The sequence below is a fragment of the Podarcis liolepis genome (genome assembly GCF_965112155.1).
Source record: "Podarcis liolepis genome assembly, chromosome: 6".
NCBI classification, from domain to species: Eukaryota; Metazoa; Chordata; class Lepidosauria; order Squamata; family Lacertidae; genus Podarcis; species Podarcis liolepis.
In genome coordinates this window covers 52,342,954-52,364,138 of record NC_139559.1, presented here as the reverse complement: position 1 = coordinate 52,364,138, position 21,185 = coordinate 52,342,954, and the positions used below count along the sequence as shown (strand labels likewise).

General features: G+C 39.4%; 1 protein-coding gene and 1 long non-coding RNA gene across 10 annotated transcripts in view; one reads left to right on the top strand and one right to left on the bottom strand.

Moving 5' to 3' along the window:
• The window catches only part of LOC310709624 (microtubule-associated serine/threonine-protein kinase 2-like), a 147,019-nt gene that overhangs the window by 86,557 nt on the left and 39,277 nt on the right, over positions 1-21,185 (bottom strand). The gene's annotated exons all lie outside the window — the stretch shown is intronic.
• LOC310709725 lies at positions 1,021-14,233 on the top strand. Of its 2 annotated transcripts, none has more exons than XR_014527639.1 (3): positions 1,021-1,134; positions 10,229-10,588; positions 13,017-14,233. It is a non-coding gene; the product is annotated as an uncharacterized lncRNA (long non-coding RNA). The 2 variants fall into 2 exon arrangements; XR_014527640.1 differs by lacking the exon at positions 1,021-1,134 and adding an exon at positions 10,013-10,113.

Here is a 21,185-nt window from a genome sequence, read left to right as displayed (position 1 = left end):
ACTGTCCTTTGAAAATTCTGTATGAAGGAAAGCAGTTTTCCTTGAAGTCACAGCCATCAGCAGTTGGAGGGTTGAACCAGTTACTCTCTTGGAAACAGTTTGACTTTATTTGCTCAAACCTCACTTGCTGTGGATTTCTTGGATTTGGGTAGGTAGAACCTGGATAGTTAATTATCTGTCTCCAAAGTACAATGACATGCAAAATCTGTCCTGACTATCAGACTGTTGGTGATGCAAAGCACTAGAAACTGTCCTCACAATGTGTGATGATTAAGGACAATTGAATTAATTCATCTCTTCCCTTCAAATGTCACTTAAGAAAAGCTTGGCAATACTTTACACAGCTATATATTCATGGATACCAGTAGGAATCACAGCAGGGAAATTAGTATGCCAGCCTAGCTAATGAAGCATTTCAAGTTTGGAAGCTGCATATTATTGGTGTCCCAGCTTACTCATAGCATTCTGAATGTACAGATAATATGAAAGAATGAGGTCTTTTGCTAGTTAAGAAAAAGGTTTCCATCTACTCATACAGAAATGACAACCTAATAAATATACTGTCAAGCTGCGACCAGCTTTAACCCTGGTAGTAATTCTCCACAGTTCAATAAATCTATTCCTAAATGTACTAATTATGTTTAATGCTTTGTCTCAAATAAACCCCTGCATACAAATTAGAAGGAAACATGAAAGCACAGCTGAGTCAAGTGTACTGTCCATTTCTTAAGAGTACTCTGGCTGCCAAAACACAAATTTAGATTGCCCTAGTTACTTCAGTCTAGGTGTGTTTTAAGGTTGTAACAACCTTACAAATGTAGTTATTTGCACAAAATACTATATAAGTCCTAAGTCCTAAGCTGTTTAAATACATATAGATATAAACCAGCACTTTGAGCCAGTATCATTATTTAAGTATTGGTGAGATAATGTTCCCTATTGCCAGCCCCACTAGTAACCTAGCAGCCATGTTTAATACTAACCGAAGCTTCCAAATGATATTCAGTAACAGCTCCACATGCAATGCATTATGGGAGGTCCAACTGAGAAGTCACCAAGGGACACATAACTATGACTAGGTCGTCTTTGTCCAGGAAAAGTCATACTTGATACCCCAGGAACAGCTGAAAAAAGGTAAGTACCATGGCTTCTACTGGGCATCCAGTGACAATGGTGAATCGGTTGGTACCTCCAAACATATCTTTCAGAGGGAGAGCAATTACAGATGGAGCACCTCTGCCCTGATAAAACAAGCCATTAAGTTTCACTTAATTGGCCCTCAAGCAGTCCATTAATGAGCTCAATTTAGAATCTCCATGGCCTCCCTTAAGTTTGATGGAAGGAGAAACAAATCTGGGTGTTAGAAGTTAAGTGTACCAATCTCATTTCATTCAATGTTTTCATGAAAAGCCTAAAAAGTATGGGAGACAAAATGGAACAAGCAGCAGTCTCCCAAATACCACTTTCTGAAACTGGCCATTCAAGTAGGGCTGGAACCACTGAAATATTGTGCTCCCATCCCAAACCAAGGCAGAGCTGCCATTGTCAAATGACATCAAAAGCCACCTAAGGATCCAACAGAATGGGCTTCTCTTGGGATATAATACATAATACATAAGAATGACAAAAAAGTTCCTAAAATGAAACCAGACTGAGACAGCTCCAAAATATCAAATCATCCAAGGGTGCCTGCAACAATCACTCACTCAAGAATCCTTCCCAAGCAGTAGAACCAATATCAAAATAGATTTCCACATCCTGATTTAACACACAAATGCACCATGTGAGAGCACTGTGTGTCAGCTAATCCTTACCCCTACAGAGGGCAACCAGGTGGGGGGATAAAGAAGAAAGAGGAGGAAGTGTGGCAGAAAGAGTGAAAAGGGGGCCCTGTGCGCTTTTGACTTTGACCCTACCTAATTTAACTCTGGCTCTCCCCGCTTCTGGTTCAAGTTACCACTGAAGGACTGTGGCAATCCAAAGAAAAATGTTGCCACCCTACCTCATAGCTTCTGTGAAATTATGCTTAATTTACCAATTGGCCCAATAAAAAACATTTTCCTTTTGCATCAGAACGTCTTTTAAGATTCATCTATATTAAATTTTCACTTCTCTCACTAACTTTAGCGCAAGATTTCAATGACTACATCACATTTAAATGTTTCTTCCTCATTACACTTCAGACTAGAATTCCCAAGCTGCTAAAGGTGCAAATCTCAATGACACAGCATACAGCAGCAATTAATCAGTACCACCAGGCAGCATTATTATTTTCTTTTGACAAACCACCACTTTGTTGGCAAAAAATGTTTAAGAGTGTACCAACTGGCATTTCCCTAGTATAAAAACATATTAACGGCTCATATTTCCAAGTTCAACAAGAATACTTGGTATTAAGCTTATTTATTTTGGGAGAAGTCAATATTATGTTTCAACGTGCGGTTATTATGAAAGAACACAGAGGGTTCAAATTACTAATTCTTCACTGGTCACCATAAAGAGTATTTTATTGTGCACCTATGTTCATGGAGCAATCACAGCTCAGATGTAAGAGCAATCGGATTCGATTTTCTAGTGTTCAGACCTGCTTAGCTCCTAGAAAAGCAGAAATTCCCACCCTCTCACCTACTACTGAAAACTTCACAAATGCTGAGAAATTAAAACAAAAAGGAAACCACTCATTTTCAGTATATCTTGTGAGGCTTAGGAAAGCAAGCTGTGTTTCTACTGTAGCATTCTCAGAAGAGCATTACTTGATCGGTATCTGGCTTTGAAAGCACGCAGGCATCATAACAGCAGCAGAACTATAGTACAATGATGCCTCACATGATAATGTTCTAAACCCTCTTTATGAATATGAGCTTTTAGAAACCACTAGTAGAAACAGTATCTATATTCTACAAAGAATACTTGAATAAGCACACATTCATCTTGAACAAAGCATGCTTTCCAAGACTGGGCATGCATCAAGAACAAATACATCATCGCTGCTGCTACAGAATATGACCAAATCCAGAAACAAACATGTGCTAATTTAGTCTCCCCTCCCCTCAGTATGATACAATTATTAACTATGACTTCTCATTAAAGTAAAACTGCAGTTTACTGCTAAGCAATTTTGAATACGTACAAAATTATGGTAAAAATGTGTGGGGTAAGAGATCGAAACCAATGATACAAAACATAGAAGCCGTAAATTCCCAAGTATAAATATTTTGTCATCAAAGCAGAAACTGGTGGAATTCTCTTTCAGGTAATTTTGTTACTAGTGCTTGATATAAAGTGACACACAAACCATTACATTAAGTTGGAAATTCATTCACAAAAGTTATGAACTTAGTTGTTTTTTTTAAAGTGTATTGTGTCACCAAGAAGCCACAAAACCCAAACTAATTTGAGATTTAGGGAATTCTACATATTTCATGGCACACAGAAGTGTGGCCCCAGCTGAATGTTCTCATACCCCACTGTAATGAAGCCTAACAATGTAAAAAAAACCCGACTGTTCTTCTCACTTACCTGTTTTCACACCTGTGTCAAACCTTTAATTTTAAGCCCTTCAGAGCAGAGCAAAGACTTGCCTTCTTGCAGCAAGAAAAAATGCCATGCATACTGGTAGTGCTATATAAAACATTAGTAATTTAGCACTTTGCTCACTAAAGCCCAGCCATGACTGGTTAAAAAGGTCTTATCTGCCTATGAATATACTGATGGTTTGGATTCCCCCAACATTACAGAGGGGACGTTGCTGATAGTATCTACCGTTGTTTTCGCTCCATTACACACATTTTTTTCCTCCTAGAAAGTAAGGGGAAATGTCTGTGCGTGTTATGGAGCGAATGCTTCCCTCCTCCGTGGTTTCCAGCGGGAGAAGAGCCGCTGAATGGGGAGGAGAGAGGGACAGAGTGCCTGCTTCTTTAAAGGAGCAAAGCGGGAGGGGAGAGGAGCCGCTTACACTTCTGTCCGGTTGGCTCCTTTAAAGCAAGCAGGCTCTCTGTATCTCTCTCATCCCCACTCAGTGGCTCTTCTCCCGCTTTGCTGGAAATAGCAGGAAAGATTTTCAGCTCGCTAAGGGGGGGGGGAGGAGGGAGAGAAGCAGAGCCTGCTTGCTTTAAAGGAGCAAAGAGGGGGGAGGAGCCGCTTACACGAGTGTAAGCGGCTCCTGTCCGGTTGGCTCCCCTCCCGCTTTGCTGGAAATAGCAGGAAAGATTTTCACCCGCTAAGCGGGTGGGGGGGGAGAGGGAGAGAAGCAGAACCTGCTTGCTTTAAAGGAGCAAAGCGGGAGAGGGGAGGAGCTGCTTACACGAGTGTAAGCAGCTCCTGTCCGGTAGGCTCCTTCAAAGCAAGCAGGCTCTCTGTCCCTCCAGCAAAGTTTTTCAGCTCGCTAATGGGGGGAGCAGGAGGGAGAGAAGCAGAGCTTGCTCCACGCGTGCTCCTTGTCCCTTGAGTGCTTTTCCTTCCCTCCCCACTTAAAACGTGGTTACAAAGCACAGATCCACATGGATCCTCAGGATTTTTGCACTGGGTCACCCCAAATTCACCAAAAGATCACATAGCATGTCCATGGCTACAGTTTGCACCAAAAAAATCACGCACCCACTGTTGCCTGGGGCCGCAGTGGTGCAAAAACGTAGTTACAAACATGGATCCACATGGATCCTCAGGATTTTTGCATTGGGCTACCCCAAACTCACCATCAGATCACATGTCTGTGGCCACAGCATGAACCACAAAAATCATACATCCACTGTTTCGTGTAGAATATTTTTTTCTTGTTTTCCTCCTCTAAAAACTACATGCGTGTTATGGTCAGGTGCATGTTATCGAGCGAAAAATACGGTATTTGTCTGAGCTAAAAGCCTGGTATTGAGAGCTCTCTAACAGCCTTAATTGCGTTGGGACAGAAATCACTTGACTCCATGGGTATTTGAGGCACAAATAAATTAGCATGTGCTAAATTCATGTTTAGCCTTCTGTATCACTTCTGCCTCCAATAAGCTCACAAAGCTGTGGCCCTCCAAAGAAAAATGTTGCCACCCTACCTCACAGCTTCTGTGAAATTATGCTTAATTTACCAATTGGCCCAATAAAAACATTCTCCTGTATATACAGCACCTGTATAATTGATCCTGATAGACCTTCATTTTCAGAAGGGACATATCATACTGTGCACCAGTTGCCATCTCCAAGCATTTTTTAAAAGCTGTCCTATACTGATGTCATTATATAACCATCAGAGCAAAGATATGAATGACACCTGCCAGGCTTGAAACACTAGGTTCTCAGCCTTGCAGACATGGTGGAGCCATCATTTCCTACATCTTCAGCTGATGAAGCAAATCCCCCCCCCACTCCCTTTTATCTGTGAACATGTGAGTGTGGTGGATTTGTGAAAAGAGTATGCCCATTTCCAGCCATACCTAGTTTGACCCTTTAAAATGCCTTAATTAAAAGACAATGTTCTGTTCCTCAAAGCATTGCTCATAATCTCTAGTGCCCTCTCTGTACTATTCCACAAGGCTCCATGTAGCGATAAGGGAATATCTGCTTGCTCAGCTGAAGCGGAACAAAGACTTGATGGGTTTTTTCAAGTGTTTGACCTGAACTCTTGAGCAGACCAATTTCTCCCTGCATTTCCCTGACAAAAGAAAGAAAAAATAATTAACTTAAGGAAGAGCGGTAAACAAGCAACAGAGAAAGTACAAGCAGCTGTTGTAGCCAGACTGTGGGTTTTTTACTTAAATATTAAATTTTCTGATGCAGAAGCATCAGAACGTTATCAAATGCAATCCACTGATCAACCAGAGTGACAACTTTCTCCTTCCCATTAAAACACTTTTAATAAGCCCAGAAGCCAAATATGCCTCAGAATGTCTCAAGCCTTTAATCTAATCTTCATAAAACATTAGCTGCAGATCCTTCCTCAGTACTTGCTCTCCCCCGCCCTCCACTTTTCCACTATTTCATTTCCCACCTTCTACAACTCCAAAACATAAGCACTTATTGCAGTGAGTCATGTGAACATATAGGAACTATCTCCAAGCAAGGATCTGGAAACTCTCAATACTTCAGAGAAAGAGCAACAATACACCTTTTCAGCTTTAATTCCATCTAGACACCAGGACTACACCACCATCCAGTTTTGCTGTTCTCAAACAACTAAATGTTCTGAATTTTATTGAGGGGAACTCCTTTTCTGACAGGCAGATAAGTACAGCATATGTACCAATAGCTAAAATGAGAAGAAAACTAGCTTTCTCACCTATTCATGACAAAGCAAAAGGGCATGTACAACGGTGGCACATGGCCACAAAAATTTAATGACCACTGCATGGTGGAGTGGAAGGTGGACAATTCAGGGAGGTAGCAGAAAAAGGACCATTTCTTCCCCTGTACTAGATGGTACTCAAACTCACAGGTCATTCTGCCCGGATGCTGAGGTCCAGTGCCGAAGGCCTTCTAGAAGTTCCCTCACTGCAAGAAGCAAAGCTACAGGAAACCAGGCAGAGGGCTTTTTCGGTAGTGGCGCCCGCCCTGTGGAACACCCTCCCATCAGATGTCAGAGATAAACAACTACCTGACATTTAGAAGACATCTGATTTAATGTGTGACATTTTAATGTATTTTTTATCTTTGTTGGAAGCCGCCCAGAGTGGCTGGGGAAGCCCAGCCAGATGGGTGGGGTACAAATAATAAATTATTATTATTACCAATTACTGCTGGCAGAGAGAACAAAGGGCAGCAGCAGTTCAGGACATAGCCCTGTTCAATAAGCAACATAAGGTTACCAGATGTCCCCGTTTCCTGGGGACAATCCCCAGATTTACAAATCAGTCCCCATACAAAATCCATTGAAGTTGGAAAATGTCCCCGAATTCATTGAAAAAAATCTGGTAACCTTAACGTAAGAGCAGTCGCAATAGTAGTCACTGTAGAAAAAGACTAGTTTTCTGTGTGAATGAAAAATATATCAATCTGGATCTAGCTGCTAATATGTTGAGGGGGTGGGTAGTATGGATCCTGGAAGATGCCCTCAAAATACTACTGCCATGGCAGGATTCCTCTGTTATCGACTACTGCTTTTTGTGAATAGTTCTGTTGTGTTTTTCTGCATATCCTCTCCTTTGGAGCCCACTGCTTACAATCTTCCTCCACATCAGCCCAGCCATGTCCAATTTCATACTAAACTATTCAATAGTGCATATTTATGAACCACATATATATGTACCTGCAATTCGGGATAATACAAGATCTGATGGAGCAGACAAGAAGCCATGAACACGTATGTCATAATTAATCTGTTAGTCTTTAAAGTGCTGCACGTCTGGGGTTTTTTGCAAGAAACTAACACGACTTCCCCTCTGGAAATCAGTTCTACTGAATAGATTAGCATGAAACTAGACATGACAGGGCAGCCACATTTCTCTTTACCTATCCACCCTATTCATGCATAAAGCAAGAATAGCAGTCTCATTTTTACATCAAAGCGAATGCACAAATATGGGATGGCAAACTCTTCCTACCTGCCCTCACCATACCTCTCCATGCTCCATTGCACCAGACACATTTCTCCAAGTTTAGCTCATTTCTGATTTCTAAAACAAGAGCTCGTGATGAGGCAAGGGGAAGGAAGGGGAAAGGCTCACCTCCTCATACCTAAGCATTCATTCTGATGCTGTTCTTATTGTACATTCCTTAAGACAATGATGTAGAAGGTGATTAACAAATTAATAATAATAAATAAAATAAAGAATAGACACCTACTCTTGCTATATAAAACCACTTTGAGGTTGTTGTTTACAATCAAGCAGAATATTTTTAAATAAATAAATATACATAAGCAGGACAGACACATGCATGAACAAAGGTGACTGCTTTCATCATGTCTAGTTTTGACCTTTTAGGGGGAAAGAGCACAAGATCTCCAAAAACTAAACCAAAGAACTCTTTTTTTGGTAACTGTCAGAAAAGCAAACGGGCTGCCCTAGCACTCACTGGGGTTACTGTAAGTGACAGCAGACTTATAAACAAAGCCCAGGCTCCAAAGATCCATGGAATTATGTACATCTTGATTCAGATTTAAGATTACATTATCTTCTCAAATTAGCTTTACTAAAGTCGAGCTCCCTGCAGGCTTGGGCAAAACAGCTGATGAGCCTCTGTGGAGCTTCCTCAGAATGCACTGTCAAAGCTGCATCATCTGCAAGCAAGATCTCTCAGATAAGGGCCTGCCACACTTTTGTTTTGGTGTGGTGATATGCCAGGTTCAACAGACCCGTCACTCCTCAAATGAAAGTACACACCGCCTTCAGCCAAGCTAAAGGCATATGAGAGCAACAGGGAAAAGAATATTGCAAAGGAAACTGGGGGAAGGCATTCAATGTTCTTGTGGAAAAATACATTCATTCTGTAAAGCTTAGTGGGCATCCTATCTTGCTGAGCAGTGTGAAAAGTCCTTTTTGGCTGAGTCCTTTTGGGATGGGGGTGCTCTATTAGGCTCATTTGTATAGTGATAAAAACCATGGTTTTGTGTTTCATCTGAACTGGACTAAAGAATTCTAAACATGGCTTTCTGCTTTCTTTTTCTAAACTATATGGTTTTATCAATCTTTGCACTATGCTGATGAAATCAATACCAAACCTACCATTTACAAAGAAATTATTTTTACTGTTACAAATCAAGGAACCAGGGAACCAGGCACAGGACTTTCTTGGTAGTGGCGCCCACCCTGTAGAACACCCTCCTATCAGATGTGACACAGGTAAACAACTATACTACTTTCCAAAGACATCTGAAGGCAGCCCTGTATCAGGAAGTTTTTATTGTTAATGTCTTACTGAGTTTTTATATTATGTTGGAAGCGGCCCAGAGTAGCTGGGATAACCCAGTTGGATGGACAGAGTATAAATAATAAATTATTAGTATATTATTATTGTAAGTCCCATCAGAAGGCACAAGATTCCTGCAAAGCAGGGAGGTTGGATTAGATGGCCCTCAGAGTCCCTTCCAGCTCTACAGTTCTGTGATTCTATGAAAGCTAACATACCAATTTAATCTAGCAGATTTTTTTGCACACAATATCCAAAAAGACTGGCAAGACAGTCTGAAAACTATACAGTCTGCACTACACCTGCATGCAAAGATATATAGTTAAGCACATATTGGAATTTTTAGTTTTAAGTAGAGGGAGAAGCACAGCATAATCCTATCCATATTTACACAAAAATAAGCCCCACTGTGTACAATGAGTATTTCTTCCATATAAGTCTGTATGGGACTGCACTCTTAACCATCTTAAGGTTTAATTCTCAAGTGATGGATCTTTGGTTAATGCATCATAATGAAAACATTAATACTTTGTAATTCCTCCTTAGTTAATAAAATGTTCAAGGGAATTAACTTCTGTGATTGATCATTCTACTAAGCAAACCCCACAAGGCAAATTAAACAACTACAAATGGGTAATTAACCCAAGTTGCAAGTCAGATGGTTTCCAGCTATTCCTCATGAGAGCAAGATACAGAGATTGGTAAAGAGTCTCTCCCCCCCCCTCTCTCTCTCTCACTCTCTCTCTCTCTCTCTCTCACTCACTCACCTGATTCTAACAGAATTTTGCCTTCCATGCTAACACATGATTTGAGTCACTTCCAAGAGTCATATTATGCTCTGGGTTCTGCACTTATGGGACAGGCAGTTTATTCTACATTCTGGGAAGGGTTAGAGTTGACAATCATCTACCATTCAGATGGCTGCCCAATAAAGAGAACAGAATGATGGCTTAAAAAGCAAAATATTATTCCTTAACTGTATTACCGTAAATACTTCATCTCAAAATATGTTACTATTGTTAAGTTTATTCTGTGAAAAGCACAGTCTCATCTAAACAAGTTTTTTCTCAGACTGGTACTTTGGAGACATAGATGACACATTATAAATAGCAAACCAGCTTGCCAGAGCTTGATTTGAAAAGCACTTACCTTAATCAGCTCAAGAGCAAGGATATTTATAATGGCAAGATGGCGACAGCGGCTGTGACTGCACTTTTGTGTTTCCCTGCAGGGCTGGCTGTGTTTGCATTTTGTTTTGTGCTCAATTTGATTCTCTGGGGAGGAGTAATTGTTCTTTTATTTATCATCATTGTTTTTGGTTCCATTTATTATATGATTTTGCGACTGCCGTTTTTCTATTCCTTTTCACCACTTTTTTTCCTTCTCTCTTCACCTACAGTGAGGCCTGTCTAGCCAAAATCAGCTTTTTGTAACTGAACGTAGGAACCATTATACAGTGTACCTGCCTGTGCCACCAAGATCAACTGTACCCTAACAGTTAGAGAAGCATCTTTCATCTGCTGAGGAACTATGGTTCCACCAAAACTACTGAAAGTAGCATATTGATATATTTAGCTGCAAGATGCTGCAAGTAAGTAACTGCAGTGCAAATACACTGAAAGTTACACATTGGAAGAAGACAATGAACTTTTCTAACAATCTCTGAATTACAGCTCTTAACTTAAAGACAGTGATGATAGAAAATCCAAGATCAGCAAGCAAAGAACTAACTGTTGAGTCTCTCTGGGATCAAGCAATGGTAATTATCATCATTTTCTCTGGGAAGCTAATGAAGAATTCTGTTTAACAATGACTTTGTTAATTATTTTGTTTCCATTTTGTCCGCAGGCATTGCTTTATTGTCAAATATTTTGTCCGTCTTAAAGTTAGTATTTGCAATCAGTTGAGTACTCTGCATTTTCTTACTGTTTCTGCAGGGTATATTATATGGCTGGGCTCTAAAGAGATATTTTAAGGACACCTGAGGGCTTACGTATGCCTAAAAGACTTTTTTTTCACTGAAAAACAGCACTCTTGCAACAAACACATCTCAAAATTCTGTTTGCAGTTTCTCAGATGCAAAAGTGATATTCTAGGTGCTATAAGGGACTGAAGTTCAAGAAGCTCAAGCCCAAAGCCCCCTTGCAGTCCTATATTGTGTCCTATCACTGGCACAAATCTGAGTTTGACTATGCTTTTTTGCTGCCGACTTTTTGTTTGTATGTTTCAGATATGATTTTTGAAAATATTAAATATATATAGTCTGAGGTTCTAACTCTAGGGCTACACTTACTATTAGATGAGTGTGTGAGTCAAGTAGAAAGGTTAAGGGATTGAATTGAAATAAAAGAGCCATTTAAATCCCATAATTAATTTAAAAATTCTTATTTTAATCTATTAAATGAAGACAGGCTTCCTATCTGAAAATATTACTGCAACTCTTAGGAAAGAATGAAGAGCTCCCCATCTGTATAAACAATTACTGTTTAGGCAAGAAAAGCATTAATAGCAACCAAGACAGAACGGGATGAGGTTATATGAACTTCCTTGAATAAAGAGCATTCCTTTAGGATACATTTGGAACAGATTTACAAAACTGAATTATGTTGACTGTGGGACAAACAGAACTTCAATAATCTTACCCACAAATATTTTGGGATCTAGTGTCTTTACTGTATTCACACTATTTCCTGGATAAAATTATAATCTTGAAATGTATGTCTTCCCTTTGGTAGAGTTGCATAAACTTTTTTCTAACTTGCTTTTGGTGTGTATGCCACTATTATTTTTTTATTTAGCTATTGATAACCCACCTTCAAATTTCAAATCCCCTAACAAATGGCAAAAATAACCTTCAGTTAAAGAAAACACAAATAATGACATATTTTAGTTGTGACTTTTACTCAAAATAAAGTTGATTGTTATGACCCATCAGGGAAAAAATCCATATTGAAGCAATATCCTTTCTTAAGTAAACCAAACTGTCACAAAAATGACACTTATCTTATGTGTTCTACACAGAACTCTTCACCAAACTAGATGGTAAACAAAGTGGGGCAGGGGAGAAAATGTAGAATACAGGAGCCGTTAGGCAGTATCCACCTAACAAGGGGTTTTAGCTGTCTTTTGTATTTCTAGAGGTGGAGAATCAGCTATTGACTGTTTCTCTCTCCCCAAAGACCCTGGTGCAACTGGAAACCTACAGAGCCTCATTTAATGATCTGCGGTATCTGTCCACAATCCATCTTAAGACTCTTACAGATGCAGATTCATTACTTTTACCAGCCAACTTTTTTCCTCTCCTGCTTTATTAACCTGATGAAGAGTTCTGTAGAATTTGAAAGCTTAAACTATTTTGTGTCACTTTGGTTGACCCAATAAAGATATGGCCTTAAAACAGATCCATTTCTTATAGGTCACTTACCTTCACTTTTCACATAAAAGTCATAGGGACTGTGGTTTTCTTTTAGATACTGAACCAAGTCAGAAATATATTTCCAATTCACTTCAATTCATAAATGGCTATTACATCCTGATGTAAGCAGTACAAGAAGCCTATTAATGCAAGAATTAACACATCCATCCCAGACATGTACAACCCAGTTACTTCAAATGTTCTCTAAAGCCTTCCATGCTAAAGCAATTACCTCTCCTAGCCATGTAACTGATGAAGGAAAGGGCAAAAAGGATCAGTACAGAATCCATTATCACCTCCCTGCTATGCTAATCTAGGTGCCATACTTATTTGAGCTTCAGTGATATTAAAAGAAGCATTTGTCTGCAAAACGGTTTTTCTGACCATAACTCCATGCAATCAAAGCCTCTATCCTGAACAGCTGACTCCAACCTTTCTATAACTTAAAGCAATAAGAACATTCAAAGTTAAAAAATATTCTACATATAGTGAAGAAAATGACAAAACAAGGATAGAAGCAATTTTACCACAGTCTTAAAACCCTAACTATAATATAAAAATGGCAAAGGCAAAGAAGGAAGTGCATAGGGGAAAAGTTTGGGGATACCCAAAATTCCAATTTGTGATGCAGAAACATTCATGTTATCACTTTGAAAATCATATATTTCTGCTAATGTTTCTCTTCTTTTGCTTTTTATTTTATTTCCCTCTTCCTCTCTTTATCTCTATTGTCCCCTTCTTTTCTTTTTTCTTTGTTTTGTATCTTTTGTAGTTGTAATTTTATTGTATTATGAGAAAATCTCAATAAAAAATATTACTACAAAAAATAGGGAAAAAAGAGAAAATGACATATTTCTAAAATCTAGCACTATCAAGCTAACTTTTTAATAAGCCACATTTTCATCCTGAGAATTGAATAATTCATTTATTGAATAAAAGAAAAAAATAAAAGCATGAATTATTGAATTGCATGCAAATTTCACAATGCAGAATACCTAGAAGCAAAGAATATACTTAGGAGCTCCAGGACACTAAATGTTTTCTATCTTTGACATATTTAGGCATGAGAACTTTGGAGGATTACAGAAAGAATCAGCTTTGTTTTTTTGTGTGTTTTCATTTCTCAGCTTTCAGGTTTCCTGGGGGTAAAAGTAATAGTAACATACAACCAACAGCAGGTTGCCATGATACACAAAAATCCAAAACTAAAATGCCATGCCAAGAAGGGGATGATCTGTACAACCCAAACTGTAGGCAGGAAGTACCTGTTCCTGTTCTGCTGCAGAGAGAATATGTATGAAGGATGCAGAATACACCATAATGTTTCAACTTCCCTTTGTGCAAATTTGGTTACTTTCTTGTTTGCAGCAAACCATAGCCCATAATTCCATTTTAAATCACAAACCATGTTTTGCTCTTGCTCTGTAAAACCAGGATCAACCTAGTTTACAAACCTAGGGCAAACCATGCTTTGAATGTTCGAATGAAATGGCAAACTATACATAAGAAAAAAACTAAATAAACACCAAGGACTGCACAAGGACAGTGAAAAGGGAAGCTTAAAATCAACACTCCTTTTACTGTCAGACCGTTAATGCACATTAGCTAAAGAGAGAGAAAATATTCAACCCAAGCATGGCCAATGTTTTTTTAAAAAAATACAATTAGAATCAATAAAACTATTGCTGATTTTATTCTGAAAACCTTAAAGGCTTTGTCCAAATTAATATCTAGCAGTAACAATTGTCTTCATCCTTCTTTCATGTTGGATCATTCTGGATATCCAAATTCTGCACCCTCTTGCCCTACCTCCCTCATCTGTCAATAATCAAGAAAAGGGAGGGTACAGAAACCAGCATCAGGAAGGCTAGCCGACCCAGTGGACCATGGAATAAAGGACCAGAGGGTGAAAACAAACCACCTACAGTGTCCACATTTTTGTTTTCAAACTGGAACTCTGTGTATTCCCTGTACTCAATAAATAAATCAGTAAATTGTTCTCTAATCCTTTCTTTTCATTGCCTATTTAATACTATAAACATTACATCATATCCAGAGTGAACAGCAGAAACAAGATCTATATTTCATAATATTAAACAAGCTGACAATCATGTTTTCTTTGAACATCAAGAGAATGCAAATAGAAGGGCAAAATGCAAGATATCATTCAACTTGGACAAAAGCAATTTAAGACATTTATGAAGGCAGTAAATGCCATCAATCCAGTGAACAGAAGCCAATTATTGGAGATCTCTTACAGATACCAGTCATCTGCCAAAGAGCTATCTACTTAATACTTACTATGCATCAGTTCAGGAAAGTTGACAATTGCATTTTTCTTCTATTACATTTTCATGACTCTGAGATAAGTATATAGCCTTCTCTTCCTTTAGGATACATGCTTTCAAAAAGATCAATAAACTAATGTACCTACTGAAAGCAGTAATTATAGCTGACCAGGAATTATTTAGGACAGAAGGAAAATAAATCCTTTAGGAAACAAATGCGGACAGAATGTTTTTAAGTAAGCAATCCAGTCCTTACTCCAGCAGTACAAAGGAATAATATATTTAAACACTATGCACGTATACCTCCAGATTTTTGAGTTGTTCAATATACATGAGCCGACATGCCACCCTGGCTGAAAGCAGGTCAAATGTAGGCATAAACTCTAGCTATTTTCTAACTCTAGTAGGGCATTGAGAGTGTGTAGTCGGTGTGTTCCCTCCCATTTTTCCTGTTAATGTGAACTATGGTATAGCATTATGTCTGAACCAGCACGAATTAGTTTGCTTTTTAAATCAGGGTTAGAAATCAAGATTAAAGCTAATTCTGCACATTTGTGCACACGTAACCAACTGTGTGAATTATTAGTTAGCTGGATTAATCTAGCTGTCAACTGCTGGCTCTCAGGAGTGAATGGACAAAGGGCACCAGAACAGGAGCAGAGGCGAGAGAAGAGAGTTCAAAGGTTGTACTAGGAACAATTTTGTAAGGATCTACAGTGGTACTTCGGGTTAAGTACTTAATTCGTTCCGGAAGTCCGTTCTTAACCTGACACTGTTCTTAACCTGAAGCACCACTTTAGCTAATGGGGCCTCCTGCTGCCGCTGCGCCGCCAGAGCCCGATTTCTGTTCTCATCCTAAAGCAAAGTTCTAAAGCGAGATACTATTTCTGGGTTAGCGGAGTCTGTAACCTGAAGCGTATGTAACCTGAAGTGTATGTAACCCGAGGTACCACTGTATAAGCCATATCATATAAAACCAATTATAAAGGCCCTCTTAATCTTCAACACTCAGAGATGGTATCAAATTAGTAAGTTGACGAGAGAGACAAAAAGGACAGGCGAAGCAGCATAAAGTTATATATATTTATAAATATAAAAAAATTCCTTCTAGTAGCACCTTAAAGACCAACTAAGTTAGTTCTTGGTATGAGCTTTTCGTGTGCAAGCACACTTCTTCTGAAGAAGTGTGCTTGCACACGAAAGCTCATACCAAGAACTAATTTAGTTGGTCTTTAAGGTGCTACTAGAAGGATTATTTTTGTTTTGACTATGGCAGACCAACACGGCTACCTATCTGTAACTATAAATATAAAGTTATAATAAAAGGAATACATAAACATAATGATATTTTACTTTACAAATGTCAGCAATATCATAAAGTTGTGTCCAATGTTGTGTCTCTACCCATCCTGCAGCCATCCACACACCCTCAAAATCTTCTCCAGAGCGTTGGAGGACCCTCCAGAGCAGATTTTCAGGGTGCACAGAGTGCTGCAGAGGGCAGGAAGGGAAAGGAAAGGAATAGGTCTAAAACAGCAAGTGAACCAGAAAGGAAAGACTGTGGAGTAGAAAGGAGCAAAGCTACATAGTAAGTGGAAGAAAATGTGGGACAAAACATGTTATACAGATCTTATATCTAATAGAAGGAAAAACAATATACAGATATTATACCTAATAGAATATTTAACAATATCTAATAGAAGGAGAGGACTATCCACTTCATGTTCTGATTGAAATATTTCCATAGGCATCTTGATGGCCATTGTGAGAACAGGCCTTTAGACTGATCTGTTAAGTAGTTTCTAGCATCTCAAAAAAAGAAAAGAAAAGAAAAATTCGGCATCTTAATTCCTGTTCTAACCCTGCAAGCAGATTCTATCTTTAATATTTGTTTTTACTGTTTTATTATTGTTTCATAATTCTGGTTTTGAATCGCAAGCTGCCTTGAATAAACTTTCCTGTAGAAAGGCAGGGATAAGTTGTACATTCCTAATGCACAATTTAGTCTTATGTCTCCTGCATTACTCACAATTACTATCCAAAACAGTAGCTCAACAGCATGGACAGACAGACAGACAGACAGACAGATAGAATTTAAAGTTGATCCTTGGAATAAAATACTAAAAGAGAAAATAATTCATTGGGAATTATAGAAGAGAGACTAAAGCACTTTAAACAACAACAACAACAACAACAACAACAACAACAACAACAACAACAGTATTTTCAGTGTCCTTATTGCTCTTCTACCCTGCAAATGGGTTCTCTCTATCTAGTATTAAATTACACCCCAAGGGCTCATTTTTATTCAGTTTGTCATGTTGCAGATACAATAGCCAGTACACATAAACAAGCATTACAAATGAAATATTGAACATAAAAAGAACAGTATGTATTTATCAAGATTCATGACAAATCAATGTTTGCAGCATAACTAATTTACATTTATTGTATTCACCTCTTAAGGCAATGTGTAGGGCATGTTTTTTCTTAAATCAGTCCCATGGGTGTTACATTCCATTCCATGTTACAACAAGCTTTAACAAAAAAGATTTTATTACACCACTCCATCACCTGTCTAAACTTAATCAAGCACAACATTGCTTTCTGCAACTCTACTGTACTCTCAACATCCCCAAGGGACTTGACTCGTACTAGTCACTTTGGAAGAAATATAGCAGCCCAGCACGCCCAATTTATTAAAATTTACAATTGGGTAGTCACCAGTACTCAACTGGAGCATGTTGTTGTCATGTGGCGGAGGGGGGGTTTACTCCTTTTTACAGCTGAGTACAAGGGATTATTATTTTTATAAGCAAATGTTTAGAACATCAACTTGAACGTGGGCTTTCTTGTACTTTTATGCCAGCAAAGTGGGAAGCAACAAGGTATTGGGAGGGGGGTGTTAAATAATCTAGACTTCAGTACATTTGGAACTTCCACCAACATTTTAAACCAATTATAGGCGTAATTTCTGCAGTAACCATCCCTAAAATGGTGGGATGGCATCTTGTATGCCTCTTTCCAGCAACTCTTGCAGCCAAGCTGGTGCCAAATGTATTACTCCGCTATCCTTTAGACCACATCAGCGAGGCCGAGGGGGGAGGGTTTGTCGTCTGGGAAGCCCAGGACCTTCAGAGGCACTGCCCGGGCTTGCACCCCAGAAAGGTCACTTTGTGGCTGCTAACATAATAAAAACAAGGGAGGCAGTAGTTATAAGTTATGGGCCTCTACAGCTACAGCAGGCATTGTGATTCTCCAGTGGTTAAATTTCGCCCCGGAGGCACATTCTATTGTCTTTGGAGACAGATGCCAACAATACAAATACTATTTGAGGCAGGAGGATCAGAGTGGGTAAGAAATTAAAATACAATAAAACTATCAGGAAACTGCACAATTGTGTGTCAAAAAAATGCCTTGCTTCTGAAACACAGTCAATGCTATACAGTATTTGACAAACATATAAGGCAGAGGAGTTTAAAAAATGTAGCAAAAGTATCAAGAATGTTTCTCTATGCTCATGAAATTACAACTATGTATGTGGGTGTTTTTGTCAAGAGGCATTTTTAGTCAATTTCAAGGCTGTGAATAGAGGGAGAGGGATGTCACATATACAATGGGTGCTTTTTAGTTTTACCTGAACAAAATATGCAATGCAGTATCCCTCCCTGCCCCCACTTTTAGTCTCTCTTGATTACTACCATTTCCCCAACCTTTTTTTTTTTTTTTTTTTTTTGCAAGGTTGAGCTTTGTCAACTTGCTGTAACAAGACAATGGGAAAGGAAGAGATCACTCCATCTCAAACCTTTATTTTTGTTTTATTTGATGTATCCCATCCCAATAGGCATGTGGATTACGGGTGAGTTACAAATGTTCTTAATAAAATAAACCTCTAACAAGCTCCTACATTTCCTGTAATCAAGGGCCTCTGCCCTAACAAAGCAAACTCTGCTCCTTCAATCACTACCTGTCATAGCAATGGAAAAGAAAAAACTGCCTTTGACTCCCTAAATTCACAGCAGCTCAGTCAAGATAAACACATAAGCCCAAGATATGTATCGGAGACAGAACCTGGGGCCTTTCAGGTGCTGTTGTACTACATCTCAAAACATCCCTTGGCTGATGGGAGTTGAAAAACATCTGGAGGACCAAAGGTTCCCCATCCCTGATCTATATAAAAGTCAGGGAACAATAGCAATTTAGAGCTGTACAGAAGGCAGACCAGTCCCTTATGAAGATAATTCCTATCATGTCCAAATAAGGGTGTTAAGCCTTTATTCGAAGACGGGTGCTCAAATATGAAGAACATACTACAACAAGGAAGCAATCTAATTAAGTCTGCCTGGGAGAAAGGGGTGATACTAGAAATAAAACAGAAGCACTGTAATTCATAAGCTTGAGCCCACTCATATTATGAAATGCATAATCTCATTTCTTTCCTTACCTTCCCAATAAAGGTAAAGGTAAAGGACCCCTGGCAGTTAAGTCCACTTGCAGACGGCTCTGGGGTTGTGGCACTCATCTTGCTTTACAGGCCAAGGGAGCCGGCATGTGTCCGCAGACAGTTTTTCTGGGTCACGTGGCCAGCATGACTAAGCTGCTTCTGGCAAAACCAGAACAGCGCATGGAAACGCCGTTTGCCTTCCCGCCGGAGCAGTACCTATTTATCTACTTGCACTTTTTGGTGTGCTTTCAAACTGCTAGGTTGTTATGAGCTGGGATTGAGAAATGGGAGCTCACCCCGTCGCGGGCATTCAAACCGCTGATCATGGTTATTCAGTTTAAATCAATGTCCTATTTTGTTCAATTTAAAGTATTAATGAGAAACCTCTACACAAGTGCCTTTTCCTCCAACTACTAGTCCTCCAACTACTACGGTCAATTTACTACTACAGTAAATTTCTTTTACATCATATCTCATTTGCTGAAACATGCCAGACAACCTTCATCATCCAAGCTATCATCTTATTGAAAACCCAAATAATGTTATAAGAGGAGCTCATTTGCCAAAGCAGCATCTGGTCTACTAAACTAATCTGATTGCAAAAGAGCAAGAACACCAGGAAAATGAGTCACTAAGCCGCTTGATTAAAATAAACTGAGGACTGTTACCTTTTCTCAATCACCTAAATTTTGGATTTATGGCTGTGCCATCTCAGTTTCCCTCCAAAGTCAGCCACTCATTTCTCTCAATAGCATATATAGCAGCAATTGTGATGACTTAAATTCAAAACACATCCACTGATTGAACAAGAACACACAGTATGAAGTACAAGAAGCAGAAACTATCTTCTATTTGGATCTGTTTATTCAGAATACTTAATACTATGAATCCTCAGATAAAAACTGACAGGATAGTAGTGTATTATGAATCACAAAACATGTCAGAATTGTGAATCTACTGAATAGGAGATAGACACCAAATAAATTGCTCTAACAGGAAAAAATGCAAAAATTTCAAGAAATTGTCACTAGACAAATAAACACTTGAGCAGGGTTGCTATTCATGCAAGCTTGTATATCCCACCTTTCCTCCAAGAAGCTTGAAGTGGCTTACATCAGAGGTTTTCAACCATGGCTCCCTTGACCAACTACATTCTTTTCGCAGCACCCCTTGCCTGCAGAGATGGAAGCCCCTCACCCCTTTTCGAACACACTCCCTTGTAGAGTGTTCCTTCAGCCTCCTCTCTTCTCCACTCTCCTTGGGAGTCTCCTGGTCTCTAAGCTGCCCCTCACACTGCCCCACAGGGGCCTGGGAAGCACCCCCTGGCAAATCCCAGAGGCACCATTTGCCTGGGGAGCTTGTAGCCAGGGTTGTTGCAATGAACAGCTGTTCAAGCCTTTGGGAGGAAGAGACACGAGAGGGCATCAGAGGATGGGAGGGAAGGAAAGAGGGACAAAGGCCAGTGTTGTCAGCGGCATTCCTGACCATCATTCAAGGCACCCTAGGGTGCCACAGCACACTGGTTGAAAACCACTGGCTTACATGGTTCTCTTCCTCTGTGTATTATTCTCGCCATAAGCCTGTGAGGTAGGTTAGACTGAGAGATGGCGACTGGCCTGAGGTCACACAATGAGCTTCATGGCTGTGTGGGAATCTGAACGCTGGTCTCCCAGGTCCTATTCTAACACTAACCACTACACCACACTGGCCACTGCAAACAAGTTGCAAGAAGAGACAAACACCACTCTCCAATACAGAGTTAGATAGCATCTCTAATGGGAGGTACTGTGGATGATGCTCTGGTGCATTTGCATTCCTGCAGGACATGGTGCAAAGGGGGCAGTTTTACAATCTATTTTGTTGTGTCAACTCTAGTCAAGCACAGCACCAGGGCCTGTAACACACATCCATTAAAACCTCTGCAATGGTATTTAACAAGGAAAATATTGAAGTTGGGGTGGGATTAGGAATAAGAACTATCTGACAGAAGAGATATTAACTATTAACCTAGACCTGTTTTCACACTACAGTTGCTATACCATCTATACTGATGTTGCTATGCCACCTGTACTAATCCTGTTAGTCTGCTTCCAGCATCAATCAAGACAGGAATTAGCAAAATTCCCATTTGAATTGGGGGTGTCAGCATCACCAATATACCTAACACAGAAAAATGTTGTGGGAAGCTAGAACATTGGGAATCAGTCCC